Source organism: Maniola hyperantus, chromosome 26 (assembly GCF_902806685.2).
Source record: "Maniola hyperantus chromosome 26, iAphHyp1.2, whole genome shotgun sequence".
Taxonomy (NCBI): Eukaryota; Metazoa; Arthropoda; class Insecta; order Lepidoptera; family Nymphalidae; genus Maniola; species Maniola hyperantus.
Window position 1 is genome coordinate 7,181,529 of NC_048561.1, and position 14,762 is coordinate 7,196,290.

At 38.3% G+C, this 14,762-nt stretch overlaps 1 protein-coding gene across 2 annotated transcripts in view; it reads left to right on the forward strand.

Annotated features, from left to right (window-relative positions):
* The first annotated feature begins 7,273 nt into the window (after positions 1 to 7,273).
* The window catches only part of sli (slit guidance ligand), a 125,512-nt gene continuing 118,023 nt past the window's right edge, over positions 7,274 to 14,762 (forward strand). For both annotated transcript variants that reach the window (XM_034982107.2, XM_069507653.1), the window contains exon 1: positions 7,274 to 7,412. The gene's annotated coding sequence lies outside the window, so the exon portion shown is untranslated. The remainder of the gene's footprint in view (positions 7,413 to 14,762) is intronic.

Below are 14,762 nucleotides of genomic sequence, written 5' to 3' on the forward strand. Positions count from 1 at the left end.
TTGTAATACCGTCATAGGTATCTACTTTAATCCTTGAATGCAATTTTTATTAAATTCCTTGAACTTTATGACAATATGGTTCACGCATAGATTTTTCTTTAAGTATTGGGCGTTCCGATCCAGTGATAGATTCTCTTGACGATTCGAAAGCACCTATTTACAAGTTTATTTGAATAAAGAAGTAGGTATTTCTTTAGTTTTTCTAGACCAAATTCCTATCATGATCAACACATCGCTGGCTCACTACAGAGCACGGGTCACTTCTTAGAGTGAGAAGGGGTTTAGTCATAGTCTACCACACTGGCCATGTGCGGATTGGTAGACTTCACACCCTTTGATAACATTATGGAGAACTTTCAGGCATGCAGGTTTCCTCACGATGTTTTCCTTCACAGTTAAAGCAAGTGATATTTAATTAGTTAAAACACACAACTCCGAAAAGTTAGAGGTGCATGCCCTAGATTGAACCCCCAACCTCAGATTAGATGTGATTAGATTAATTGAGTCAGATTTAGTGAACATGTTATGAACTTGTGACCATACTAAGATACTCATATTTTTACTTTTCAGGTTTAGAAAATGTCCTGCATGAATTTCCAAATCGTGCAAAAGATTTGGATCTTTTTATGACCTGGATTCATAATATTGATATCTTGAAACTAAACTACTCGGCACCAGACCCCAGTCCTCAGGCAACTTTATAAACTGTTTTAGGATAAGGAAGAGTGATTAGGATTAATTTTGGTAAAAATAAAGATTAGAATCCAAAAATTTCTATTATTTAAAAATATGTGTTCAGATTAATTATTATAGATTTTTTTTAAATTTACATGATATGTTAAATTGTAAGGGAGTCAAATATTAATAAATAATTAATCTGAACACAATCCTACCTTCCATAGCAGTCCTATATGTATGTATTATATGTATAGGTATGAACCTATAAAGCAGTCTATATATATAGGTAGGTATGTACATATTATGAATATTAGTTCCGTTCGTCAGATACAGATGGCGCTACTAAGCTGTTGCCACTATTAGCTCGCGAGATAGTACCTACCTACTCTATTTCCATATGTTAAAAGTACTCTGTGGAGTACATTACACAGAGTACATTATATATACTGGTACATTATATATACCTACTGTTATATATACTGGAACACAGACCGATATTATGAAGTACACAACACAACCACAGAACATATATTACTCCTACGGCCTACCGTAACCGTAGTATATTATCTATGGTACACTACAGTCAAAGAAGAATAGTCAATGAGTCGAAAATGGATTAGTGGTGTGCGGAGTGGATTATCAATAATCGATTAATCAATTATCAATATGATCGTTTTTTGTAGCATATAAGATAGTCGACGGTGTATAAAACGATCTGTGGTCGGAACTCGCTCTTGTCTCGAGAGCGGAGAGTAAGTACTTAGTTACATAAAATGTCAAATTGCTGAGAACTAAGATAAAGTATCTTAGTTCTCAGCAATTAAGTAGTTAAAGTGATCAAATAAAATACAAGGTTGTGAGAATGTCTCTTTTATTTGTTTAAACAGTTACATAGGTACCTAATTGATTCATGTGATACAACATGATACATTTGTAATCGATTATCATTTAGATAATCGATCAGAGGTACTTACTTGTGAGATGTTATTCCTTCTTATTTACGTTAGTTTCGGCTATTGTAGCCTAGTATACTGCAACTCACCATTGCACAAAAACCTCAAAAACAAAAAACAATTCAATTGTTTTTTTTAATAGGTACTTGAGTCAACATAACCTCACTTCAGGTTGCTTGTCAAGATCTCACGTACAAAATACATCTTGACAAAAAAGCTTAAATGTAGCTATCTCGCTCTAACAGGAAGAGTCACAATAGACCTACTTCTACAGATATTTATTCTGAGGTAACAAATTTTACGGGTAAAGAACTTTATTCTCACTAAGAATTTCAGGTATCTCGAATTCCGAGATTCTTACCTAATTTAAGCTTAAATGATTGGACTATAAGTGGTTATTATTTTAGATGAAAACCGAACTAGGTAGGTACCTACGTGTGTATGGAAAGCGCTGGGAGCACGTTAGGAAAGCTTAACATAATAGGTGTACGAAAATTCAGAGCTATTTGTCCAAAAATACCGTACTGCGTAAAGCCTGAGTTATCGAGCCAACATTTTCGCGCGCTGTCTCTGACAGTTGACGTGTGGCGGCCATTTTGGTACGATTTATGGCTACCATAAAAATGTATGCTACGAATTTATGCGAAAGCGTTTCGCCTTTGTGTGGAATATATGGGGAAAACGCATTAATAGCGCATTCATATGAATTGATAAATATTTTATGAATATATTTTCATCATCATCATCATGATCAACCCATCGCCGCCGGTTCACTACAGAGCACAGGTTTCCTCTCAGAGTGGGAAGGATTTTGTCCATAGTTTACCACGCTGCATGACCAAATGACCAAATTAGAGCCTCGATAGCTCAACGGTTAAAGGAGCGGACTGAAAACCGAAAGGTCGCCGGTTCAAATCCCACCCGTTCCACTATTGTCGTAGGTACCTACTCCTAGCACAAGCTTTACGCTTAATTGGAGGGAAAGGGGAATATAAGTCAGCAATTAACTTGCCTAATAAATACTCTTTAGAAAAAAAACGAATTGGCAGACTTAACACACCTTTGAGAACATTAAGGAAAACCCTCAGACAGGTTTTCTCGCGAGGTTTTCCTTCACCCTTAAAGCAAGTGATATTTAATTAAAACGTACATAACTCCAAAAATTTAGATGCGCGTGCCCAGGATCGAACCCCCGACCTCCGATTAGGAGGCAGACGTCCTAACCATTAGGCTATCACAGCTTTATCAAAAGTATATACTTACTTGTAAAAGTTTAATTAAAAAAACTAGAAATACGTTAGTTAAATTAGCTTTCTAGTTTTTTTATTCAGATACTACAAGTTAGCCCTTGACTGCAATCTCACTTGGTGGTAAGTGATGATGCAGTCTAAGATGGAATGGGTATGGCAGTTTTTATTAAACCCATGCCCTTTGGTTTCTATACAGCATCGTACCGGAACGCTAAATCGCTTGGCGGCACGGTTCGGCTACTACTAACTAGCCTAGCCACAGCCGAAGCCTCCCACTACTAGAAAGACTAGTTTAGCTACTAGGTAGTCTCTGAGTTAAGCCGCGGACTGACGGACGGACACGGATAACTTTTAAAGGTTTTCGATTCGACTACGAATCTCTAAAAAGCTTTATGTGAGCCAAAAAACCTTAACACCATCTCGTATATTATAAATATCGCATAATATTTAAATAATGCTAGCTTGCGTATGACGTTGACTGATTGAAGCGGAGAAAAGTAGGGTAAAGTGTTTTGTATAGGATGGGATACGATAATATGTGTTAAAAAAACCGGCCAAGTGCGAGTCAGGCTCGCGCAATGAGGGTTCCGTACTACGGTCGTATTTTTTCGACATTTTGCACGATAATTCAAAAACTATATGCATAAAAATAAATAAAAATCTGTTTTAGAATGTACAGGTGTAAACCTTTCATATGATACCCCACTTGATATAGGTATCTCACTTCGAAAGTTGAAAATACTAATATTATTAGTTCATGACCACAATTTAATTTTTTTTGTATGATCTAACCCTAAATTCACGGTTTTCAGATTTTTCCCAAATGTCAGCTATAAGATCTACCTACCTGCCAAATTTCATGATTCTAGGTCAACGGGAAGTACCCTGTAGGTTTCTTGACAGACAGACAGACAGACAACAAAGTGATCCTATAAGGGTTCCGTTTTTCCTTTTGAGGTACGGAACCCTAAAAAACACAGTAGCCCGACCTTAGGCCCGGTATCCACCTAAGCGGAGCGGAGAGGAGATGTGTTCAATCGACCAATCAGATTCCGCGAAATTCAAATTTAATTTGGTTTTTCGCAATTTGTAAACTAATACGACAAAGTAGGCTTATGGCCAAATTAATTACAATAATGAGTTTGACGTGAGCTACTCACAAATTAGTCATTATTTTGACTAATTTCTTAAACTGGACATTTTCAAGTGAAGATTTTTATATAAACCTGTGAAGATGATATCGCTAGGGGCGAAATTTGAATGCCATCAGTCTACTTTGTCGCATTAGTTTACAAATTGTGAAAAACCAAATTATACTTGAATTTTGGGCCTTAATAGATGATGTGAATAAATTATTACGTCATCTTTTAAAATTCTGATTGGTCGACTGAACACATCTCCTCTCCGCTCCGATCCGCTTAGGTGGATACCGGGCCTTAGATTAGGTACAGTACGCGGCAAAAAGTAATGTACATCGGCCTTTAGATTAGAATGACATTTCGGCTTTGTACCGAAGACCCGGCTCACTACAGAGCACGGGTCTTTTCTCAGAGTGAGAAGAGTTTTGGCCATAGTTTACCACGCTGGCCAAGTGCGGATTGGTTGACTTTAAAAAACCTTTGAGTCCACCAATCACAACAAAGCATTCTCCCCTGTCCCCCGCCAACATTTTACGATTTTGTTTTCATGCTAAACTAATATATGCGTACTCTTGAGGTTGACATTTCTGTGCGGAACCCTAAAAAAGGCTATCGCCGCACAATTTGAAGTCAGCGCTATAAAATAGCTAAAGTTACAAAAGCCGATTATTGATCAAACCAGTAATAAGAAAGTACTTTTTATCACTTCACATTACAAAATCGAATTGAACCAGTAGTTACAAGAAAACGCCCGGAAATATTTCCTAACGCGAGAATCGAACCCAAACCCGTTTTGAGTGACGAGACAAGGACGAGAGTCAGTCAATCAGTCTACCCGTCTCTCTCTTTATTGGGTACAGTGAGATGATATTTGTGGAGAAGCAGACCTCATACTGAAGCTTGTGATAGCCTAGTGGTTAGGACGTCCGCATCCTAATCTGAGGTCGGGGCTTCGATCCTCTTGGAGTTATGTGCGTATTACGTAATCCATACTGATATTATAAATGCGAAAGTGTGTCTGTCTGTCTGCTAGCCTTTCACGGCCCAACCATTCAAACGGATTTTGACGAAATTTGGTACAGAGATAGCTTGCATCCTGGGGAAGGATATAGGCTACTTTTTATCCCGGAAAAATCAGAGTTAACACGGGATTTTAAAAACCTAAATCCACGCGGACGAAGTCGCGGGCATCATCTAGTTAAATATAATTATACTTTTTATCGCTTCACATTACAAAATCGAATTGAACCAGTACAAGAAAACGCCCGGAAATAGTTCCTAACGTGAGAATCGAACCCAAACCCGTTTGGAGTGACGAGAGTCAGTCAATCAGTCTACCCGTCTCTTTCTTTATTGGGTACAGTGAGATGATTTTTATGGAGAAGTAGACCAGACACCCCCCTGATAAAAGGCGCCCTAAGCACGTCCTTAACGATTCCGACGATCATCATATCACAGCGTCTTCGCCGGCGAAGACGAGGTCCCCGATTTCTAACGTCACCCGGACGTGGACTCACGCCACGGCCTCGGGGGCGTGCGGACTAACCTGTAGTCAGTGGCGTGCACAGGAGTTCAAGCCAGGGTATGCATTTAGGTATGAACTTATTTTACGGCAGGTAAAATGAAAAATAAGCATTGGTTTATTACAATGAGGGTAAGCAGTGCGTTTATGCCTCTATGAGCTGCACGCCACTGCCTGTAGTCCAACAACTCCACCCATCCCAACGTCGAGTGCGAAGCTACGCCTGGAGGTGAGCCCTAGGGCTCGAAGAAATAGCTAATTTAAGAGGTCGGGGGGCAACGTCCTCCTAAGGGCGCCTCCTGTGAGGCTCGGACCACGGCTTAGGATAACGTTGGGATGGGTGGAGTTGTTGGACTACAGGTTAGTCCGCACGTCCCCGAGGCCGTGGCGTGAGTCCACGTCCGGGTGACGTTAGAAATCGGGGAGGACATTGCATTACATGCTCTAGTTATATACCACCTCTATGGCCGTATGCGTGTGTGAGTAGCGCCCTTTGATGTAACACGACTCCTTGTGAAAGGATCGGGCATGTGTGCGTAATACAGGTATCATTGCTTGGGTTGCGGTTGAGGGAATTTCCCCTAAATTTGGGGTAATTTGGTCTGTATCAAATTAAAATAAATCTAAAATAATTAATGATATTATTGGTGTTGCAGTAGTGAAGTTTTCCCCAGTTTAGGGGTAAATCGCCTGTAATAAGTCACCTACCTCTACTAATACAAGTACGTTGGACTTGCATTCGCTGACCTGTTTTGAAGCAACATGATTTTGACGCTTTAAATAGCAGCAGTAAGCGTCTGTGAGCGTAGGTATCATCTCGAAATTATAGTCCGTACAAAATAATGCCTCACGCGCTATTTTAACTCTATGGGTCAACTGTCATGTCAAAAGTACGGTTCACTTTTCGGATAAGGACGAAAATCGTAGGTACTTTTGACATGAAATTTGACACAAAGTTTAAATAGCGCGTGAGGAGTTCACGCGTTATATAATCTGTCAGCATAGGGTCAACACGAAGATCATATTTTTTCACAGTGTTAATTTTGATTTCCGATACGCTCGGGTGGCGTTTTGAATCGGCACAAAAAATAATTGACAATATTTTGTATGGCATACCTCTTTCAACGCACTTTCAATAAATAATTATTATAGTGAACAGTTTTTTTGGTTTTTAATTAATATCATCATGCTTATATCTCAAATATCGCCGGCCCACTTCTGAGCTCGGGTCTTCTCTCGGAATGAGAAAGCTTAAGGCTATAGTCTACCACGCTCGTCAATTGTGGATTAACAGATTTCACAAACCTTTGCGAACATTACGTAGAACTCTCAAGCATGCAGTTTGCTCACTTAGTTTTATTTAACCGTTAAAGCAGGTGATATACATATTTTAATTGCTTAAACGCACATAAATCCCAAAAATTAAAGGCGCATTTTTTTAAATAGAGATAGCGAGCAAACGAGCGGGCTGGTCACCTGATGTTAAGTGATTACCGCCACCCATGAACATTTGCAGCACCAGAAGAACTGCCAATGCGTTGTGCATGCCCGAAATTGTCACAGGAGGCCGAAATCTTAGGTTGAAAGGGGTCACTACCCTCAGCAATGAGAAATACGTCGCAAAGAGAGATAGCTTAGGGATAAAAATTCGGGACGACTGGCGTCCCTACACGGCCACACCGGGCTCCCAAAGTCTCCGCTAAACAAAATTCCTGCCCCCAGTACGCGGTCAGCTTTTACTCGTGAAAGTTGTATATCCCGAGCCGGTCCCAACGTGCTATAATACGTATCTAGTGTGTTTTCAGTGTTTTACAAGTGTTTAGTGTGATTAAGCACCAACTGAGATCTCTTTCCGCCTATTTTCTGAAGGGTAAGTGGTATTCTTTATTCAAATATTGGTTTCCAATTGAACTTATTTGAAGGCTTTAATTAAATATCGTGGCGTAGCTTCGCTCGTGCTTTTAGCGTTGTCAAAATATTAATCAAAAGGTTCCTAGAAATAGGGATTTATTTTTCTCCGCTTAGAACATTTTTTTGTGTAGGATGAATGGATATAATGGATCTTTGCCCGTTATCTGGTTTATTAAAAAAATGATTTTTTATTGATTAAGAAAATTAGGGAGATTTTTTTCAGAATCGCCACCCTAAAGTTAATATTTATTTGACAGATAATTAAGTATAGATAATTTATATTCTTCAGGTTCTTCATAAAACTAATGTTAGGTATTTGTTCTGAGGTTGAAACCATTGTTTTATGATGAAATTAGAAAACAAATGAACAAAACTAAATATAATATTTTTTTATCTCAAATATGTATCTATATATTTTATTATTGTAAGTATCTACCTACATAAGTAAGAAAAAAATATCCATTATATTTTTTTATTAGACCGTATCACAGAGTTTTTGGGGGGGTAATGCATCATATTTTTTATTAGACCGTATCACAGAGTTTGGGGGGGGGGGTATACTTTAAATCTTAATTTTTTTATTATTAAATAATCAATAGGCGGGCTAGTTATTAATAATTGTAGTTATAGCAGCAACAGAAATATACCATTTTGGGAAAATTTCAATTCTATTAGGTAACTATAGTACCTACGGTTTACGAGATGCAGCTCGCTGACAGACAGACGGACGGGACGGACTGCGGAGGCTTAGTAATAGGGTCCTGTTGGCACGGAACCCTAAAAAGAACTAAGTAAGTATAAAATAAACAACACCTACCTAACTAATTTATTTTCTGTCAGCACAATATTGTGTCGTGTACTGAAACGAAACATACAATAAATTTAAAATGTTCTGTCTGTCTGTTTGTACGAATAAATCATTCTTATTTTGGGACAAATTGTTTACATTTTTGGCAGAAAATTAACGTTTGAAAGCCAAAAAGTATTGTTTGTTTTATTCACAACTAACTGATTCCCGCTTTAGGTTTTTAATTAAAAACCCCGTGGGAACTCTGTGATTTTCTAGGATAAAAAGTAGCCTATGTCCCTTTCCAGGTACTACCCACGCAAAAAATCATGTCGATCCGTTGCTCTGTTGCGACGTGATTGAAAGACAAACCAACAAACAAACACACACATTTATAATAGGAGTAGTTATTATAATATTGTTTCGGTTTCGAAGGGGTAAACGCTTCAAGGCTACATCATCACTTTTCACCAGATGTGATTGTGGTTAAACGTGTACCGTGCCTATACCTACTGAATAAAAAAATTAAAAAACCGGCAAAGTGCGAGTCAGGCTCGCGCAACGAGGGTTCCGTACTAAAATCGTATTGACATACGACAGTTCTAAATTAAATTTTTAGATGGTAAAACCCGTGATTTTAGCGCGCAGTCGCGAGCCTACTGTTTAAATTTGTATTGTGCACTAAAATTTAGAGTCTTTAAATGTGAAAGTCATAATATGTTCCGTTCCTTTTTTAGCATTAGTAAAAAGAAAAGGATGCTGATACTCTAAATTTAGTTTAGAGAGAGACTAGAGAATCGGGGCCATTATCTCCGCTCCTTTTCAGTGATAAACACCCTTAAAATTAAAATCCATTTGACGAACCAACCGCTCGTGTAAAATCTGGCAATCACAAACAAAACATTAGAAACCAATGAAGTTGCGAAATAGGATTATATTTTTATTTCATCCAATTAGTAAATAGGTATATTACCTAATATCTGCTTAAATACAATCCATACAAATATTATAAATGAGAAAGTGTGTCTGTCTGTCTGTTCACCCGTTAAACGGCTCATCCGTTAAACCGATTTTTACAAAATTTGGTACAGAGATAGCTTACATCCCGGGAAAGGAGATAAGCTACTTTTCATCCCGGAAAATCAAAAAGTTCCCACGCGATGTTTAAAAATCTAAATACACGCGGACGAAGTCACTGGCATAATCTAGTTTTGAAATATAAAAAGGAAAAGGTGACTGACTGACTGATATATCAACGCTCAGCTCAAACTACTGGACGGATCGGGTTGAAATTTGGCATGCAGATAGCTATTATGACGTAGGCATCCGCTAAGAAAGGATTTTTGAAAATTCAATCCCTAAGGGGGTGAAATAGGGGTTCGAAATTTGTGTAGTCCACGCGGACGAAGTCGCGAGCATAAGCTAGTAAATTAGTAATATTATAAATGCGAAAGTATGTCTGTCTGTCTGCTAGCTTTTGACGACTCATCCGTTAAACCGATTTTTACAAAATTTGGTACAGAGATAGCTTACATCCCGGGGAAGGACACAGGCTAATTTTCATCCCGGAAAATCAAAGACTTCCCACTGGATTTTTACAAAACCTAAATCCACGTGGTATAGTAATAATATAGTATACATCTAGTAATAATATAATATTCATGTGACAAATCACATTTCGCGTATTTTTTTATCTTCGTGCTGTAAATACTTATTTGTATTTTGTATATCTATCTACAAATACTTATATCTATAAATTTATTTTTCGTGGGAATCGTTCGTTCTTATATAAAATATAAGTACCGTGTGAGACTAAGGTTTTAAGGTTTTAGTTTTAGTTTAAATTATTAATTAATTAACTTTTAATTTGAATATTATAATAAACTAATTCTAATAAGTACCTAGTTTAGGTTACATATAGGAATGATAACACTGACTGATTTTTAGGGTTTCATACCCAAAGGGGCACCCTATTACTAAGCCTCCGCTGTCCGTCCGTCTGTCTGTCTGTCAGCGGACTGTATCTCGTGAACCGTAATAGGTAGAGTAAAAGTTTTCACAGAATGTGTAATCTCTAATAATCTCTATTGCTGCTATAACATAAAAAAACCGGCCAAGTGCGAGTCAGGCTCGCGCAATGAGGGTTTCGTACTACAGTCGTATTTTTTCGACATTTTGCACGATAATTCAAAAACTATGATGCATAAAAATAAATAAAAATCTGTTTTAGAATGTACAGGTGAAGACCTTTCATATGATACCCCACTTGATATAGTCACTCGCTTCGAAAGTTGAAAATACTAATTATTAGTTCATGACCACAATTTAATTTTTCTTGTGTGATTTAACCCTAAATTCACGGTTTTCAGATTTTTCCCCAAATGTCAGCTATAAGACCTACCTACCTGCCAAATTTCATGATTCTAAGTCAACGGGAAGTACCCTGTAGGTTTCTTGACAGACAGACAAAGTGATCCTATAAGGGTTCCGTTTTTCCTTTTGAGGTACGGAACCCTAAAAATGGCCACGAAAAAAAAAGTGATTTTCTTGGTTCCTGCAATTCACGAAGGCGAGCGAACTTTACTAGTGGTTACGTCGTATATATGAACATTGCGTAAGTGTGCGTGCATGTCGGACCAATCAGTCGCGAGCAAGCGCTCGCAAGCGCACACATTTAATTCCGTTACTTACCTATACCGATACGACTTAAACACAAGCATGAACCACTCGCCCTCGTGAAATGCAAGAACTATACGATGGCACCAATGACTTCATAGAAGTTATTGGTGCCATCGTACACGGCACGGAACTCTTTGTGTGCGAGTTCAACTCGCACTTGTCTGATTTTTTACTGACATAAAACCTGAAGACACCTCGATGTCTAGACAGGAAATTACTTACTAAGGAACTGGGATGCAGGCAAAGGATGCTGTTTATATTTTCTTATCTTAGATATAAGTAACTAAGTACTTGTTCTATGTCAGCAGGGTTAGCATGGGCGGGGATATAATTTTCTCCCCGGGGAAAGGATAAAATCTTTATCCCCTCCGACAGCTTTATCCACTCTCCAAGAGAGACATGTTTTGATTTTTTAAGTTCTATGAGAATAAACTTAAACCCACGTCTAATGTCGAGGATAAAATTGTCCCCGAATCAGGGATAAACTTCTGAAGTACTTGACTTCTGAACTGAGGTATGATAGATTCATACTACAAGACATTGTAATATTTACATTTAAAAAAAAGACAGAACAAGTACCTACGTAGGTACTACAGGAAATTAAGAAAGAACAATTTTCCTTGCGAAACGCGGTCTGCGGATATTTTAGTTTCGACCACTTTTATCTGGTGCACTTCGACCGTCCGCTGCGCCAGATCCTTCTCTCCACGCACGTGCAAACTGTGGAACCAACTCCCATCGGCGGTGTTCCCACTAGATTATAACATGGGGTTATTCAAGGGGCGGACCAACTAATTCTTAAAAGGCCGGCAACGCATCGGCGGGCTCCTCTGGTGCTGCAAATGTTCATGGGCGGCGGTAATCACTTAACTTTAGGTGACCCGCCTGCTCGTTTGCTCGCTATATCTATTAAAAAAAAAAACCTTTTAGGGTTCCATAGTAGTAAAATAAGGAGCACTTATTTACCATCTGTTCGGAAAGCAGATTTAGATGCAGCTAAAGCGACCTGTTCACGAGCGTCATACCGTCATACTTGTAACATCTGGAGCAATATGATGGGTTGATCATGATGATGATGGTTGTATTTGTAGTTTCAACTACAAAATCTTCACAAAACTGCTCGTTAAAAGTTTATTGTCAATAAAAGTGGCGATTGCTTTTACTAAAACATAAAACACTATTGAATTTAAATTAAATCCCATTAAGCATCTCCCACTCCCTCTATAATGTAGGTATTCATACATTATAGTCGGAAAACTGGTGGCAATGTTTGATGAGGGACTTGATCATCAGCACAACACAACCAGCTGCGCGATTGCGAGAGATTGACAGCTACAGTGTCACGATCTACAATCACCTCTGATTGGTTAACGCTCGCTCACAATGCATTGTTGCAACAAGAATCGCACAAATTCAGCCAATCACAACAATTGAGATTGTAATAATGATTGATGCAGGTTTTAGACAATCGCCCTACAGATTAACCTAACCTAACCCTACCTACGTCGCCTCCAACCACCCCTTACAGCGGCCCCTCATCTCACTCTAACCTGGCTAGCCTAGTCTTAACACTTCACACATGCAAGGTTTCCATGCAACAACGCATGTCAGTGCCTCACTCTTTTCATAAAACGTTCCTTTTTTATGGATTCCATGATACCAAAAATCCCTTCAAAATCGATACTCCTACATGTATATTGTAAGTGTTTCTTATTAAATAAATAAAAAATAAAAGTATTTACTCAAAAGCTTCCGCCAGCTCTCGGTACCGTTATCAGTATTTGAGCTTAATCGATAATTTATGTAGATTGAATGCGCATCACTATTTGGATAGGTTATCTTCCCGCTGCAGCGCGCGCTAGTGATGTTTCGAGTGAAATGTTATCGATACTCTGTCATACAAGCTTCGCGCGCTGTCACACGTATGATTGATTATAATGTATACGTTACAAAACTTGTACAACCACACCCCACGCTGTGAAGATGACAAATTATTTATTTTAACTAGCTTATACTTGCGACTTCGTCCGCGTGGACTACACAAAATTCAAACCCCCTTTGGGGTTGAATTTTCAAAAATCCTTTCTTATATCCTTAGAGAGAGATGATAGCAACTAAAACAAAAAATTCATACTGCTGGCTGTGGCCTGTGTGGCTCAACAAAAAGCCACTAAAATAAACAACAACTTGTTTTCTAATATTAGTATGGATTTTTCCTGAAATCATTACTTACTTATATTATGTGATTCTCAAAATCAAGTTTAGCTTTAAAAACGGATAAAATCTCGTTTTGTGTTAAAACGTCGGTTCTTACATAAGTCCGGTACAAATTAACTTGTAACACGTCAAACTTACTAGGTCAAGGTGGTAGGTAATATTACTAGCTAGTAAGTAATTAAAAAACCGGCCAAGTGCGAGTCAGGCTCGCGCAATGAGGGTTTCGTACTACAGTCGTATTTTTTCGACATTTTGCACGATAATTCAAAAACTATGATGCATAAAAAAAAAAGTGTTTTAGAATGCACAGATGAAGACCTTTCATATGATACCCCACTTGATATAGTTATCTTACGCGCGCTTGGCCGGTTTTTAAGTCAGTACGGAATGACTCTGTATAAAATAGTAATCACTCAGGGCTCCCCGTGGGGCGGTGGAGTCATTAATGGCAATAAAATATACTTTATAACCCATTAATGGTTCAAATTACAATCACGGAGGTACAGTCTTTACCTGGGATTTAGTAGCGTCCAAATTAAATTTTAATTAGACAAGCATATTATAAAAATCTTCCCTCATAGAGAGACTAGCTTATTCCCAGGATTTCGTCCGCGTGGACTACGCAAATTTCAAACCCCTATTTCACCCCGTTAGGGGTTGAATTTTCCAAAATCCTTTCTTAGCGGATGCCTACATCATAATAGCTATCTGCATGCCAAATTTCAGCCCGATCCGTCCAGTAGTTTGAGCTTTGCGTTGATAGATCAGTCAGTCACCTTTTCTTTTTATATATTATTTAGATCTGGCATCTAAATAATATATAAAAAGAAAAGGTGCGCGTGCCAGACCTTCCTTATTTTATAAAAGCTGAAAGTTTCTCTGCGTACTGTCCCCAACATTGGGAAGAACGTTTGTTTGGATGTTTGTTTGCATCAAGGTGGCTTTGGGAGATAACAGGTATGTGGGAACCCCCGCCAAACACCCTTAAACGTTAATAATAATTTATAAAACTAGACCTCAGCTGTCTAAAGAAAATCTGGTTCTCATTTTTAGGGTTCCGTACCCAATCGGTAAAACGGCAACAAGTAGACGCTTGAAATATTCACAGAATATTTAGTTATAATATACTTATTCACTTTAAAAATAAATAATTAAATTAAAATAAAACAAATATGTAAGGGAAGGGGCTCCCGTACAACAAACGTGTTTTTTTTTTGCCGTTTTTGTAGATAATGGTACGGAACCTTTCATGCGCGAGTTCGACTCGCACTTGACCGGTTTTTCATAGTATTTCACACCTTATCCCTTAGCGTTTAGTCGTAGTCCACAATGGTACTTAAAACCCAAACACTTTATCCCACCTGTCAAAATTCCCCAATTATTTTCGAAAAATCTCAAAAGTCATCCAAGTAAGCACACGTCGTAAAATAAAGCTTTATTTCATCGTAAAGATGGCGGCGCTAGTAATAGTGTAACTGTCACGTCACGTTTATTAGCTGTTCGTATGTGTAGGGATGCTCGCTGCGGGAAATATCGATATCGACGGATTTATAACACATTCAAAAACAAACTCAAAAACTCAAACTCAAAGCAATCATTCATAACTAGCTGATGCCCGCGAGTTCG